Below are 14,897 nucleotides of genomic sequence, written 5' to 3' on the forward strand. Positions count from 1 at the left end.
TCCGGGCGCACCATTACACAGTCTAGGGGAGGGTCTGGGTGGGCTTCCTTCCACGGTGGCGGCTCCGGCACTGGTCGTGGTCCCCACCCCACCATAGTCACTAACCGCCTCCTTAGCTTCCTCCAAATTACCCCCCTCCACATTAACCCCACTGAATTAAGGGGCAGTTCCGGACTAAGGGGCAGCTCCGGACTAAGGGGCAGCTCCGGACTAAGGGGCAGCTCCGGACTAAGGGGCAGCTCCGGACTAAGGGGCAGCTCCGGACTAAGGGGCAGTACCAGGGTAAGGGGCAGCACCAGGGTAAGGGGCAGCACCAGGATAAGGGAGAGCACCAGGATAAGGGGCAACACCAGGATAAGGGGCAGCTCCGGACTGAGGAACGGCAGCTCCGGACTGAGGAACGGCAGCTCCGGACTGAGGAACGGCAGCTCCGGACTGAGGAACGGCAGCTCCGGACTGAGGGACTGCAGCTCCGGACTGAGGGACTGCAGCTCCGGACTGAGGGACTGCAGCTCCGGACTGCGGGACGGCCCATGGCTGGCTGACAGATCTGGCTGCTCATGGCTGGCTGACGGATCTGGCTGCTCATGGCTGGCTGACGGATCTGGCTGCTCATGGCTGGCTGACGGATCTGGCTGCTCATGGCTGGCTGACGGATCTGGCTGCTCATGGCTGGCTGACGGATCTGGCTGCTCATGGCTAGCTGACGGATCTGGCTGCTCATGGCTAACTGACGGATCTGGCTGCTCATGGCTGGCTGACGGATCTGGCTGCTCATGGCTGGCTGACGGATCTGGCTGCTCATGGCTGGCTGACGGATCTGGCTGCTCATGGCTGGCTGACGGATCTGGCTGCTCATGGCTGGCTGACGGATCTGGCTGCTCATGGCTGGTTGGCGGCTCTGGCAGATCCTGTCTGGTTGGCGGCTCTGGCAGATCCTGTCTGGTTGGCGGCTCTGGCCGATCCTGTCTGACGAATGGCTCTAGCGGCTCCTGACTGACGAACGGCTCTGACGGCTCGGGACAGACGGGCGGCTCTAATGGCTCGGGGCAGACGGATGGCTCAGATGGCGCTGGGTAGACGGATGGCTCAGATGGCGCTGGGTAGACGAGCAGTTCAGGCATCGCTGTGCAGACGGCAGACTCTTGCCGGCTGAGGCGCACTGTAGGCCTGGTGCGTGGTGCCGGGACTGGTGGTACCGGGCTGGGGACACGCATCTCAGGGCTAGTGCGGGGAGCAGGAACAGGGCATACTGGACCCTGGGAGCGCACATTAGGCCTAGTGCGTGGTGCCGGAACTGGTGGTACAGGACTGGGGACACGCATCTCAGGGCTAGTGCGGGGAGCAGCAACAGGACGCACAGGACTCTGGGGACACACAGGAGGCTTGGTGCGTGGTTTATGCACTGGTGGTAAAGGGCTGGAGACACGCACCATAGGGCTAGTGCGTGGAGGAGGCACTGGTGGTACTGGGTAGGGGCGGGGAGGTGGCGCCGGAAATACCGGACCGTTCATGCGTACTGGCTCCCTTGAGCGCCGAGCCTGCCCAACCTTACCTGGTTTTATGCTCCCCGTCGCCTGACCAGTGCAGGGAGGTGGAATTACCCGCACCGGCCTATGTAGGCGAACCGGGGACACCATGCGTAAGGCTGGTGCCATGTACGCCGGCCCGAGGAGACGCACTGGTGACCAGATGCGTTGGGCCGGCTTCATGACATACGGCTCAACGCTCAGTCTAGCCCGGCCGATACGTGGAGCTGAAATGTACCGAACCGGGCTATGCACGCGTACAGGAGACACCGTGCGCTCTACTGCGTAACACGGTGTCTGCCCGTACTCTCGCTCTCCACGGTAAGTACAGGGAGTAGGCGCAGGTTTCCTACCTGACTTCGCCACACTCCCTTTAAGGCCCCCCCCAAGAAATTTTTGGGTTGTACTCACGGGCTTCCAGCCTTGTCTCCGTGCTGTCTCCTCATATCGCCTCCTCTCGGCTTTAGCTGCCTCCAGCTCTTCACGAGGAAGGCGATATTCTCCCGGTTGTGCCCACGGCCCCTTACCATCCAGTATCTCCTCCCATGTCCAAGAATCCTGTGTATGTGGGTCCTGTTGCCGCGTTACATGCCGCTTGGTCCTATATTGGTGGGTAATTCTGTCACGATCGTGTGGAGGATTGACGGACCAAAACGCAGCAGTAGGAAAATAAGCCATATTCCTTTTAATGAATACGAAGGTAAAACGAAACAAAAACACTTACACACTAAACAAAACAAGAAAACGATCGTGAAGCTAATAACGAAGTGCACACACAGGCTACAAACGTATAACATAGACAATTACCCACATCACATGAAAGCCTATGGCTACCCTAAATATGGCTCCCAATCAGAGACAACAGAAATCAGCTGTCTCTAATTGGGAACTCATTCAGGCAACCATAGACTCTCCTAGACAACTAAACCAACATAGACAACGCTAGACACATGCACTCAACACAAACCCATACACTACACCCAACACCCCCTTTACCATATAACCACCCAAAACCTATAAAACACAAACATTCCCCATGTCACACCCTGACCTAACTAAAATAATAAAGAAAACAAATAATACTAAGGCCAGGGCGTGACAGTTAGTGAAAAAATTGATATATTTTGGTGGTTTATACGTTATCGCTATTTTTGGCTTGAATCAATGCTGTTGTGATGTTTGGTATTGTGGTAAGCTAATATAACGCTATATTGTGTTTTCGCTGTAAAACACTTAGAAAATCTGCAATATTGGCAGTAATTAGGTAATACACGATGGTCTCTGTAGTTATTCTAGTTGCTTTGGTGAGAGTTGTGATGGTGGCTGCAATGGTAAACTATGATTTATACCTGAAATATGCAAAGAAATTCTAACAAAACATATTTATTGTAAAGCATATGTTTTCAGACTGTCATCTGATGAAAGTGTTTCTTGGTTAGTGGCTATTTATATCTTTATTTGGTCGTATTTGTGATAGCTACTGATGCAGTAAGAAAATGGTGGAGTAAAAAAAGTGGTGTCTTTTGCTAACGTGGTTAGCTAATAGATTTACATATTGTGTCTTCCCTGTAAAACATTTTAAAAATCAGAAATGATGGCTGGATTCACAAGATGTGTATCTTTCATTTGGTGTCTTGGACTTGGGCTAGGCTATGCTAGTCATCTTTTTTGATGGGGGGGTCCCGGATCCGGGTTTGTGACTCGTTAGAGGTTAACAACATTCTTACTTCTTCAGGCTGCAGGGTGAATATTGAAAAAACTGGAAAATATGCGCACATTTTCAAACGGCCTCTTAAGAAATTTTTGATATTCCAATATGCATATATTTACTATTATTGGATAGAAAACAGTCTATAGTTTCTAAAAACGTTTGAATTATTGCTCTAAGTTGAACAGAACTATTTTTACAGCCCATTTCCTATCCAGAATTGAGATTTCCAAAATGCGATGTCTCTCTTTAAGACCTTGTCTATAAAAGGTCATTACACTTAGGACCGTAGAAACACGTCACACGCCTTCATCTGGGTGTAATGCGGAAGTGAGAATTGAAAGGAGTCGAATATCTCGTCCATGGACTGAATACCACACCTTCTTGTGAGACCTGCGCAGTTAAAAAAAAATTCCGGGCGCGAGGCAGAATTTAGACTCGGCTCCTGGAAGAAGCTCGATAACGGTGAATATGATCTCTTGCTACGATATTATTTGATACATGTCACAAAATCATCCTAAAGTATGTTTTTTCAATATACTTTAATTATATTATTGCAATTTATTCTCGACTTTAGACGTGATGTTTTGGAAGAATTTTTTGAAGACAGAAAGATTAGCGCCGCACAGCCGTGGTGCTTGCTAACCAAAGAGGGAAATATTTCGTTCTGGAACCCAACTAAAGACTGTACTGGACATTGGACCCCGTTACAACATTCTGATGGAATATCAACAAAGATAAGGACCCAATTTGGGATGCTTTTTCATATATCTGTCGAACTGTTCTATGCTAACTGTGCTAACTGTGCTAGGCTAGCGCTTGACTAGAATCAATGCTGCCTTATGCTAGCTTATGTTGTTAGCTAATATAACGATATATTGTGTTTTCGCTGTAAAACACTTCAAAAATCGGAAATATTGGCTCTATTCACACGATATCTGTCTTTCATTAGCTATCCACCATATGTTTTTCTGAAATGTTTTATGAGGTGTAATTAGTAGTTGACGTTGGTGTCTGTATTTTCTCTGGCTACTCCCGTCTGATTTCAGACTGTAGCTATGCTGTAGCATTTATGGTAGCATCAATGTAAAACTGATTTATAGCTAAAATATGCACATTTTATGAAGAAAACATAGATTTATTGTGTAACATGTTATATGACTGTCATCTGAGGTAGTTTTTTCTGGGTTCTTTAGGTTGGTTTTAGGTTATTTCGGTTGGCTTGTGCATGCTACTTAAATCATAATTCATACATCATAATCATAATCATACGTGTCTGTCCACTTTTGTATTTGGTGGTGAGCTAACATAAATATATGTGGTGTTTTCTCTGTAAAACATTTAAAAAATCGGACATGTTGGCTGGATTGACAAGATGTTTATCTTTCAAATGCTGTATTGGACTTGTTAATGTGTGAAAGTTAAATATTTAAAAAAAATAGATTTTTGAATTTCGCGCCCTGCAGCTGTTGTCATTTTCGTTCCGACATCGGGTTTGCAGCCCAAACAGGTTAAGATTGATTCAATACATCGTTTGACATGTTTCTACTGACTGTTACGGAACTTTTGGACATTTCGTCTCGTTATAGTGGGCGTGCTTTGTGACTTTGGAATTATTTACCAAACGCGCTAACCAAAGTAGCTAATTGGACATAAATAACGGACAGTATCGAACAAATCAAGCATTTATTGTGGATCTGGGATGTCTAGGACTGCATTCTGATGAAGTTCATCAAAGGTAAGGAAACATTTATCATGTATTTTCTGGTTTCTGTTGACTCCAACATGGCGGCTAATTTGGCTATTGTTCTGAGCGCCGTCTCAGATTATTGCACGGTGTGCTTTTTCCGTAATTTTTTGGGGAAATGTGACACAGCGGTTGCATTAAGGAGAGGTATATCTATAATTCCATGTGTGTAACTTGTATTATCATCTACATTTATGATGAGTATTTCTGTTGAAACGATGTGGCTATGCAAATTCACTTGATGTTTTTGGAACTAGTGAATGTAACGCGCCAATGTAAACTCAGATTTTTTGATATAAATATGAACTTTATCAAACAAAACATGCATGTATTGTGTAACATGAAGTCCTATGAGTATCATCTGATGAAGATCATCAAAGGTTAGTGATTAATTTTATCTCTATTTCTGCTTTTTGTGACTGCTATATTTCGCTGGGAAAATGCCTGTGCTTATTGTGGTTTGGTGGTGACCTAACATAATCATTTGTAGTGCTTTCGCTGAAGAGCATATTTGAAATCGGACACTTTGGTGAGATTAACAACAAGATTACCTTTAAAATGATATAAGACACATGTATGTTTGAGGAATTTTAATTATGAGATTTCTGTTGTTTGAATTTGGCGCCCTGCACTTTCACTGGCTGTTGTCATATCAATCCCGTTAGCGGGATGCAGCCATAAGAAGTTAAACACACCAGCCAGCTGGTCTGCGCATGCTCTGAGGACGCGGCTCGGGATGCCGTCTGGGCCGGCAGCCTTGCGAGGGTTAACACGTTTAAATGCCTTACTCACGTCGGCCACAGAGAAGGAGAGCCCACAGTCCTTGGTAGCGGGCCACATCGGCAGCACTGTATTATCCTCGATGCAGGTATAGAAGGTGTATAGTTTGTCTGGAAGCAAAACGTCTGTGTACGTGACGTGGCTGGTTTTCCTTTTGTAGTCCGTAATTGTCTGTAGATCCTGCCACATACATTTTGTGTCTGAGCTGTTGAATTACGACTACATTTTGTCTCTATACTGACATTTTGCTTGTTTGATTGCCTTGCGGAGGGAATGACTACTCTGTTTGTATTCTGCCCTAATCCCAGTCGCCTTGCCGCGAATCCTGCCATCTATCCACGGTTTCTGGTTAGGATAAGTTCTAATTGTCACAGTGGGTGCAGCATCTCCCATACACTTCCCTATAAACTCACTCACAAAATCAGCATATACGTCGATATTATTGAGACTACCCGGAACATATCCCAGTCCGTGTGATCAAAACAATCTTGAAGTGTGGATTACGATTGGTCAGACCAGCGTTGAATAGTCCTTAGCACGGGTACTTGCTGTTTGAATTTCTGCCTATAGGAAGGGACGAGCAAAATGGAGTCGTGGTCAGATTTGCCAAAAGGAGGGCGGGGGAGGGCCTTGTATGCATTACGGAAGTTAGAGTAACAATGGTCCAGTGTTTTTCAGCGCGAATGCTACTGTCGATATGCTGATAGAATTTAGGTAGCCTTTTCCTCAAATTTGCTTTGTTAAAATCCCCAGCTACAATTAATGCAGCCTCAGGTTATATGGTTTCCAGTTTGCATAAAGTCCAGAGAAGTTCCTTGAGGGCCGTCGTGGTATCGGCTTGAGGGGAGATATACACGGCTGTGACAATAACCGAAGAGAATTCTCTTGGGAGATAATAAGGTCAGCATTTGATTGTGAGGAATTCTAGGTCAGGTGAACAAAAGGAGTTCCTGTATGTTTTTATAATTACACAATGAGTCGTTAATCATAAAACATACACCCCCGCCCAGCTTCTTCTCAGAGAGATGTTTATTCCTGTCGGCACGATGCACTGAGAATCCAGGTGGCTGTACCGACTCCGACAGCATATCCCGAGAGAGCCATGTCTCCGTGAAACAGAATATGTTACAATCCCTGATGTCTCTCTCGAAAGAAATCCTGGTCTTGGGCTTGTCAACTTTGTTATTTAGGGACTGGACATTAGCGAGTAATATACTTGGAAGCGATGTGGGTGCCTGGTTGTAGTGCTGGTAAGTTGACTCGCTCTGATATCCAATAGTTCTTCCCAGCTGAATGTAATAACACTTAAGATTTTCGGGGCTAACAATGTAAGAAATAATACATAAAAAAACAAAATACTGCAAAGTTTCCAAGGACTAGAAGCGAGGCAGCCCTCTCTGTCGGTGCCATGTTAACCAAATGCAAACACCAAGAGCACTGTTCTGGCACATCTAGAATACCAACCTTAACAGCAGTAGTACTGATCATTATAAATAGTCTCTTGCCTGTGAGAAATCACACATTTGATTGGACCTCCACCTCGACAGACTGGGTTTTCCAGTCAGCAACTATTTCTGCTTTCCTATCACTATATTTTTTTCAGAAGCAGCACTTACATTTCATTGCTGAGGTTATTTCTCCCAACACTCCTAATGGGCTTGAGTTGCTCTCCTGCAGAACCAGAGAGCAGATGGAATCAGAGAGGGGAGGGAGGGAGGGAGGGAGGGAGGGAGGGAGGGAGGGAGGGAGGGAGAAAGCTGCCAGCCAGGTGCACTCATGATGATTATCTGATATATACAGTATAGAAAGGAGAGGAGAAGAGAGGAGAGAGGAGGTAGAGAGGAGGTAGAGGAGAGAGGAGGAGAGGGGAGGTAGAGGAGAGAGGAGGAGAGAGGAGGTAGAGGAGAGAGGAGGTAGAGGAGAGAGGACACAACATTGCTGTTTTATTAATACAGGATGGGGGCAGTGGATTGCCTGACTACTCACTGAATTCCTCTGCTGTATGGATTGCCTGATTACTCACTGAATTCCTTTGCTCTATGGATTGCTACATACTTCAGTCTGAGACTGCCATCCTTGAAGTCGTTTGTGGTGACGAGGGGTGTTGTATAAAACAAAGGGAGGGAGGGAGGGAGGGAGCGGAGTGGAGTAGTAGAGGGAGGGAGGGAGGGGACGAGAGGGAGGGCGAGGGAATAGAGGAGAGGAGGGAGGGAGGGAATAGAGGAGAGGAGGGAGGGAATATAGGAGAGGAGAGGAGGGAGGGAATAGAGAAGAGGAGGGAGGCAGGCAGTGGAGGAGAGGAGGGGGTGAGTGAGGAGGGTGGGGGTGGAGGGAGGAGGGAGGAGAAAATAAAGGTATGAAGAGATGGGAACATTGGAGGAGAGGGTAGAGGGATGGAGGGAGGCCACAGGTGGTCGAGGAGTGGATGGGGAAATGATACGTGATATTGTTCCTGTCTTCAATGTATTTTCAATATTGCTACCTGGCAGGCGATGTGGAGCTGAGGACCATCGGTGTGTATGTGTGTGTGTTTGTAAAGGCACACCTGTGTATGTGTGTTGGTAGCTCTTTTGGAGGAGAGGATGGAAGGAGGAAAGGAGGGGAGAATGGAAGGAGGAGAGGGAGGGAAGGAGGGGAGGAGGGAAGGAGGGGAGGATGGAAGGAGAGGAGGGAAGTAGGAGAGGATGGAAGGAGGGGAGGATGAAAGGAGGGGAGGAGGGAAGGAGGAGAGGATGAAAGGAGGGGAGGAGGGAAGGAGGAGAGGATGAAAGGAGGGGAGGAGGGAAGGAGGAGAGGAGGAGAGGAGGGAAGGAGGAGAGGAGGGAAGGAGGGAAGGAGGAGAGGAGGGAAGGGAAGGGAAGGGGGGAGGATGGAAGGAGAGGAGGGAAGTAAGAGAGGATGGAAGGAGGGGAGGATGGAAGGAGAAGAGGATGGAAGGAGGGAGGAGGAAAGGAGGGGAGGAGGGGAGGATGGAAGGAGAGGAGAGAAGTAGGAGAGGAGAGAAGGAGGGGAGGATGGAAGGAAGTGAGGATGGAAGGAAGTGAGGATGGAAGGAGGAGAGGATGGAAGGAGGAAAGGATGGATGGAGGGGAGGATGGAAGTAGGAAGGGATGGAAGGAGGGGATATGAGTGGAAGAGAGGATGGAAGGAGGAGAGGAGGAGAGGATGGAAGGAGGGGAGGATGGAAGGAGGGGATGAGTGGAAGAGAGGATGGAAGGAGGAGAGGATGGAAGTAGGGGATGAGTGGAAGGAGGAGAGGATGGAAGTAGGAAAGGATGGAAGGAGGGGATGAGTGGAGGAGAGGATGGAAGGAGGAGAGGAGGAGAGGATGGAAGTAGGGGATGAGTGGAAGGAGGAGAGGATGGAAGTAGGAAAGGATGGAAGGAGGGGATGAGTGGAGGAGAGGATGGAAGGAGGAGAGGAGGAGAGGATGGAAGGAGGGGAGGATGGAAGGAGGAGAGGATGGAAGGAGGGGAGGATGGACGGAGGAGAGGATGGAAGGAGGAGAGGATGGAAGTAGGAGAGGATGGAAGGAGGAGAGGAGGAGAGGATGGAAGGAGGGGAGGATGGAAGGAGGAGAGGATGGAATTAGGAGAGGATGGAAGGAGGAGAGGAGGAGAGGATGGAAGGAGGGGAGGATGGAAGGAGGAGAGGATGGATGGAGGCCACATATAAGGAAATCAGTCAATTGAAATAAATGAATTAGGCCCTAATCTATGGATTTCACATGACTGGGCAGGGGTGCAGCCATGAGTGGGCCTGGGAGGGCAGCCAGGCCCACTCACTAAAAGCCAGCCTCCCTGCGTTGGTAAATTACTCCTCAATACTCTAAATGGAATGTACTCCTATAGGTCTACTGGAAATGGGATGTACTCTATAGGTCTACTGTAAATGGGACGTACTCCTATTGGTCTACTGTAAATGGGATGTACTCCTATTGGTCTACTGTAAATGGGATGTATTCCTATATGGATACTGTCATTTGGATGTGATCCTCTATAGGTCTACTGTAAATGGGATGTACTCCTATAGGTCTACTGTAAATGGGATGTACTCTATAGGTCTACTGTAAATGGGATGTACTCCTATAGGTCTACTGTAAATGGGACGTACTCCTCTATAGGCCTACTGTAAATGGGATGTACTCCTATTGGTCTACTGTAAATGGGATGTACTCCTCTATAGGTCTACTGTAAATGGGATGTACTCCTCTATAGGTCTACTGTAAATGGGATGTACTCCTCTATAGGTCTACTGTAAATGGGATGTACTCCTCTATAGGTCTACTGTAAATGGGATGTACTCCTATAGGTCTACTGTAAATGGGATGTACTCCTCTATATGTCTACTGTAAATGGGATGTGATCCTCTATAGGTCTACTGTAAATGGGATGTACTCCTATAGGTATACTGTAAATGGGATGTACTCCTATAGGTCTAGTGTAAATGGGATGTACTCTACAGGTCTACTGTAAATGGGATGTTATCCTCTATAGGTCTACTGTAAATGGGATGTATTCCTATGGGTATACTGTAAATGGGGTGTAATCCTATAGGTCTACTGTAAATGGGATGTACTCCTCTATAGGTCTACTGTAAATGGGATGTTATCCTCTATAGGTCTACTGTAAATGGGATGTACTCCTATATGGATACTGTAATTCGGATGTGATCCTCTATAGGACTACTGTAAATGGGATGTAATCCTCTATAGGTCTACTGTAAATGGGATGTGATCCTCTATAGGTCTACTGTAAATGGAATGTGATCCTCTATAGGGCTACTGTAAATGGAATGTGATCCTCTATAGGTCTACTGTAAATGGAATAGCCTTCTCCGATAGAGAGGTTGATGAAAAAAAGAAAGTGACACGCTGAAAGTGACACTGGGTGGGTTGCACCAACATGGATTAACTCTTAAACTGGTTTAAATCAAGGTTCAGCTATTCATCTTGTTGCACCAAACTTTAAACCTAGTTTTAAATGAATCCTAGTTAAATGAAATCCTTCCTCTAAGTTTAGTTTTCACTTTAAATTGAATATATACTTATTTTGGAGATTAATTCTAAACTGCCACTTGAGGTGGTTTAACTGCTAAAATTGCAGCATATCTACTGTGGAGAGACTAAAACGACAGAGTTCCTCAGAGAATAACTAGAGGCAGGTTGAATCCTGTTGAGTTTTATGATAATGATGAGTCTTCAAGGAGATATCGCTTCTCCAACAAAGACTCTGTGATGCAACCGGAAAGACAGGTTGGACCAACCATAAAGCATTTTGTTTTATAAGAAACATTAATGTGTTGAAAATTCCAAATTGTTTGCATTGTCAATTTATGCAAAGCTCTCACAGACACACTTACCCCACCAAACATACCACCGGGAGTCTTTACACAGTCCTCAAATCCAGAACAAATTCAAAAAAGCTTGCAGTATTATTCACTGTAGAGACATTATTGCATGGAACTCCCATCTCATATTGCTGAAATGAACAGCAAACCTGGTTTAAAAGAAGCAGATAAAGCAACACCTCACGGCACAACGCCTCTCCCCTATTTGACCTAGATCGTTTGTGTGTATGTATTGATACAGTATGTAGGCTATGTGTTCCATTTTTAAATGTATGTAGTTCTGTCCTGGAGCTGTTGTGTATGAATGTTCTGTACTATGTCATGTTTCATGTTCTGTGTGGACCACAGGAAGAGTTGATGCTGCTTTCGCAACGTCTAATAGAGATCCTCCCCTTTCAAACCCCCAGACACCTGAAGAGAGAGAAAACAACACCTCTCATACTCTGGCAAGAGAACACGAGTGGGGACAAGACTGAAGAACACCAAATTGCTTGGGGAAGCATTGTTTTAATACATTATTGTTTAAATAAATGATTGTTTAAATGAAATAAAAATATTGGTTTTGTACGGAATTTTTTTTGGGGCTTATGATATGCCCAGCCTGATGACTTTATGCAATGTGCTGTAACGTGCTGTAACGTGCTGTAACGTACTGTAACGTGCTGTAACTTGCTGTAACGTACTTTAACGTACTGTAACGTGCTGTAACGTGCTGTAACGTACTGTAACGTGCTGTAACGTGCTGTAACGTACTGTAACGTGCTGTAACATGCTGTAACGTACTTTAACGTACTGTAACGTGCTGTAACGGGACTGATAACCGTAACATTGTAGTGAAGTAGCTTTCACTTTAAGATATGCCAGCCTGGGTTCAAATGATGACGTTATGTAACGTACTGTAACGAGACTGATAATGGTAACATTGTAGTGAATTAGCATTAACGTTAATTTTAGTATGCATTATAGTCATTGCTACTGACCAGTTATTTATGCTTACTAAATATTGTTGACTTGAGTTGTCCGTCGTCTTCATATGGTTTAAGGAGTGGGGCAAACTGCTGGGGAGATTACCAATTCCCTTGGACGGAGGTCACCCTCTGGTCTGAAGTAGCCCCTCCTCTCCTCTGACATATTCTTTTTGGCTTTGGCTTTTCAGTTTTTCCAGCCCGTCTTCATCTGTGTCACTCTTCTCTTTAATCCCTGACCATTCATTAAATCGGTCGCATAGAACGACCAAGGTGTCTTCCTTCTTTTTGACAGTCATGTTGTCTGTCTTTTTATCCTCCAGTGCGTTACTAAATTCCTCAATCAGCTCTGACAAGAGGTCTTTTTCATATGCAGAGAAATGTGAACTGCTTTGGCCTGCCGTGACCAGGTGGCTACCGAACTAATAATAAATGGCTAAATAACGTTAAGTAATGACAGTATTCTTATCAAAGAAACAACAATTTTGTTGCGTCATTTGTCAAGTAGGCTAGATATATTGTTTCAACTCACAAAATACCTCACATATTAGTGTATCATGTCGCTTATCATTGTCTAAAACCGTTAATCCAGTTTCAACTGTTCTGCCTGCGGTTATGGAACCCTGATCTGTTCACCGGACGTGCTACCGGTCCCAGACCTGCTGTTTTCAACTCTCTAGAGACAGCAGGAGCGGTAGAGATACTCTGAATGATCGGCTATGAAAAGCCAACTGACATTTACTCCTGTGGTGCTGACCTGTTGCACCCTCGACAACCACTGTGATCATTATTATTTGACCCTGCTGGTCATCTATGAACATTTGAACATCTTGGCAATGTTCTGTTATAATCTCCACAGCCAGAAGAGGACTGGCCACCCCTCATAGTCTGGTTCCTCTCTAGGTTTCTTCCTAGGAGTTTTTCCTAGCCACCGTGCTTCTACACCTGCATTGCTTGCTGTTTGGGGTTTTAGGCTGGGTTTGTGTACAGCACCTTGAGATATCAGCTGATGTAAGAAGGGCTTTATAAATACATTTGATTTTATTTGATTTAATCATAGATTTGCTGATCCAGACTAAAAATTAAGTGGTGCAACACATCTCTGATTAGTTATAAACCTGGATTTACAAAACCTAGATTAGCTATAATCCTAGATTAATTTAAACCATTTTGGTGCAACCCACCCAATGTGTTTTCCCGCCCAATCAGCATTTTCCCAGAAATCCGAAGTGATCCGTTGATTTAGGTTCCATACATAGTCAAGATGGATGACTGTGGAACTGCAGGATTTAGTATCGATTGCTCATCCGGCTGCTCGCGGATATGAAACCTTTTCAACAGCAGGCAGAACATTTGTCACTTTTAAGTACCGCTATAAAATCCTGTTCTCATCTCTGATCTCAGCATTAAAATACAAGAAATGAAGTCAATGTAAATTATATTATTATTACAATAACATGCATAAATATTGGATTTTCCTATGAAAGTGAGTCACTCTGTTACAGTTATGTTATAGATCATCCTCACACGAGGCACCATAATGCCTATTCTGTTGTTGCTCGTGGATTTCCTCCAACATCTACATCCACCCTCAAAACGTACAGTAACCTACAGTGCATGTCCTTGGTTCATCAAATTCAACACCCTGCTGCTTAGCCAACGGTTCACAGTCAAACCACCGCCACAGGCCAGTCAATTCGATGGATCTGTCATCACAGTGAAATGGACCGGGTTCTCTGTGGGCAGGCACACCATTGATCTGGTACAGAACACTATGACATTCATCAGGTCAGTCAATCAAACACCTCAAGGAGGACAGCAAGGCGGTGTCTAAAATGGCACCCTATTCCCTATGTAGTGCAATACTTTTGGCCGGGTTGGCCGAAAGTAGTGCACTATATGGGGAGTAGGGTGCCATTTTGGATGCATGCCATTGATCTGGTACAGAACAGTATGACGTTAATCAGGTCTGTCAATCAAACACGGTGTCCGCTGTCCTCAAGGTGGATGGACATTGGACAGTTTGTGTTTTTCCCACAGCGATACGGTGCTTCTGTTGACTGCTCTACTAATCATGCTCCATCTATCAGTCACTCCCTGCTGTGGTCTCAGTGCACGATACAGCCATACGGTGTCCATATTAGGACAGTGGCTCTGACACAACCTTCAATTGACTGTCTGTGTGACTGTCCTATAATGGACTCTGTACAGCCAGGATCTCACCTTGATTCAGTCTTGAAGTGATACGGTACAGCTCACTCATTCATGTAGAAGTGCTTCATCGATCACTTTCTCGCTGGGGTCATGTCTAAAATTCCCTATGTCGTGCACTACCAAGGTCAAAAGTAGTGCACTAAAATTGCACCCTATTCTCTATGGAAGTGCTCTGCTGTCAATTTAGGTAATGTCTGAAATTACCATTATTCCCTATGTAGTGCCCTGCTTTCATTTAAGGCTACATCTGAAATGGCCCCCTATACCCTATGTAGTGCACAAGTCATGGGGTCTTCACTTCAGTCAACTCTGATACGGAAAACTTTTTTTGAAGGTACTTGTCAATTCCACTTGTATCCATTCGCTGGCATGTCAGAGTCACAGAGTCCCTGGGCTTTGCATATCTTACACGCTCCCTGATTACGACAGCCAGTAGCAGCAGCAGCCATCCGCCGTGGAGACCGCAGCAGGCTCCCAGATTTACACCACGGCCCCGGGGCAATGGCATTACATGAGACATTGGCAGGAAAAGCCTGGTCAACATGAAAGACATCGTCCACGGGATCCCTGCTGCAGCCAACAGAAACCACCAGGGTGCCGTGAGC

The sequence above is a fragment of the Salvelinus fontinalis genome, chromosome 42, assembly GCF_029448725.1.
Source record: "Salvelinus fontinalis isolate EN_2023a chromosome 42, ASM2944872v1, whole genome shotgun sequence".
NCBI lineage: Eukaryota > Metazoa > Chordata > Actinopteri > Salmoniformes > Salmonidae > Salvelinus > Salvelinus fontinalis.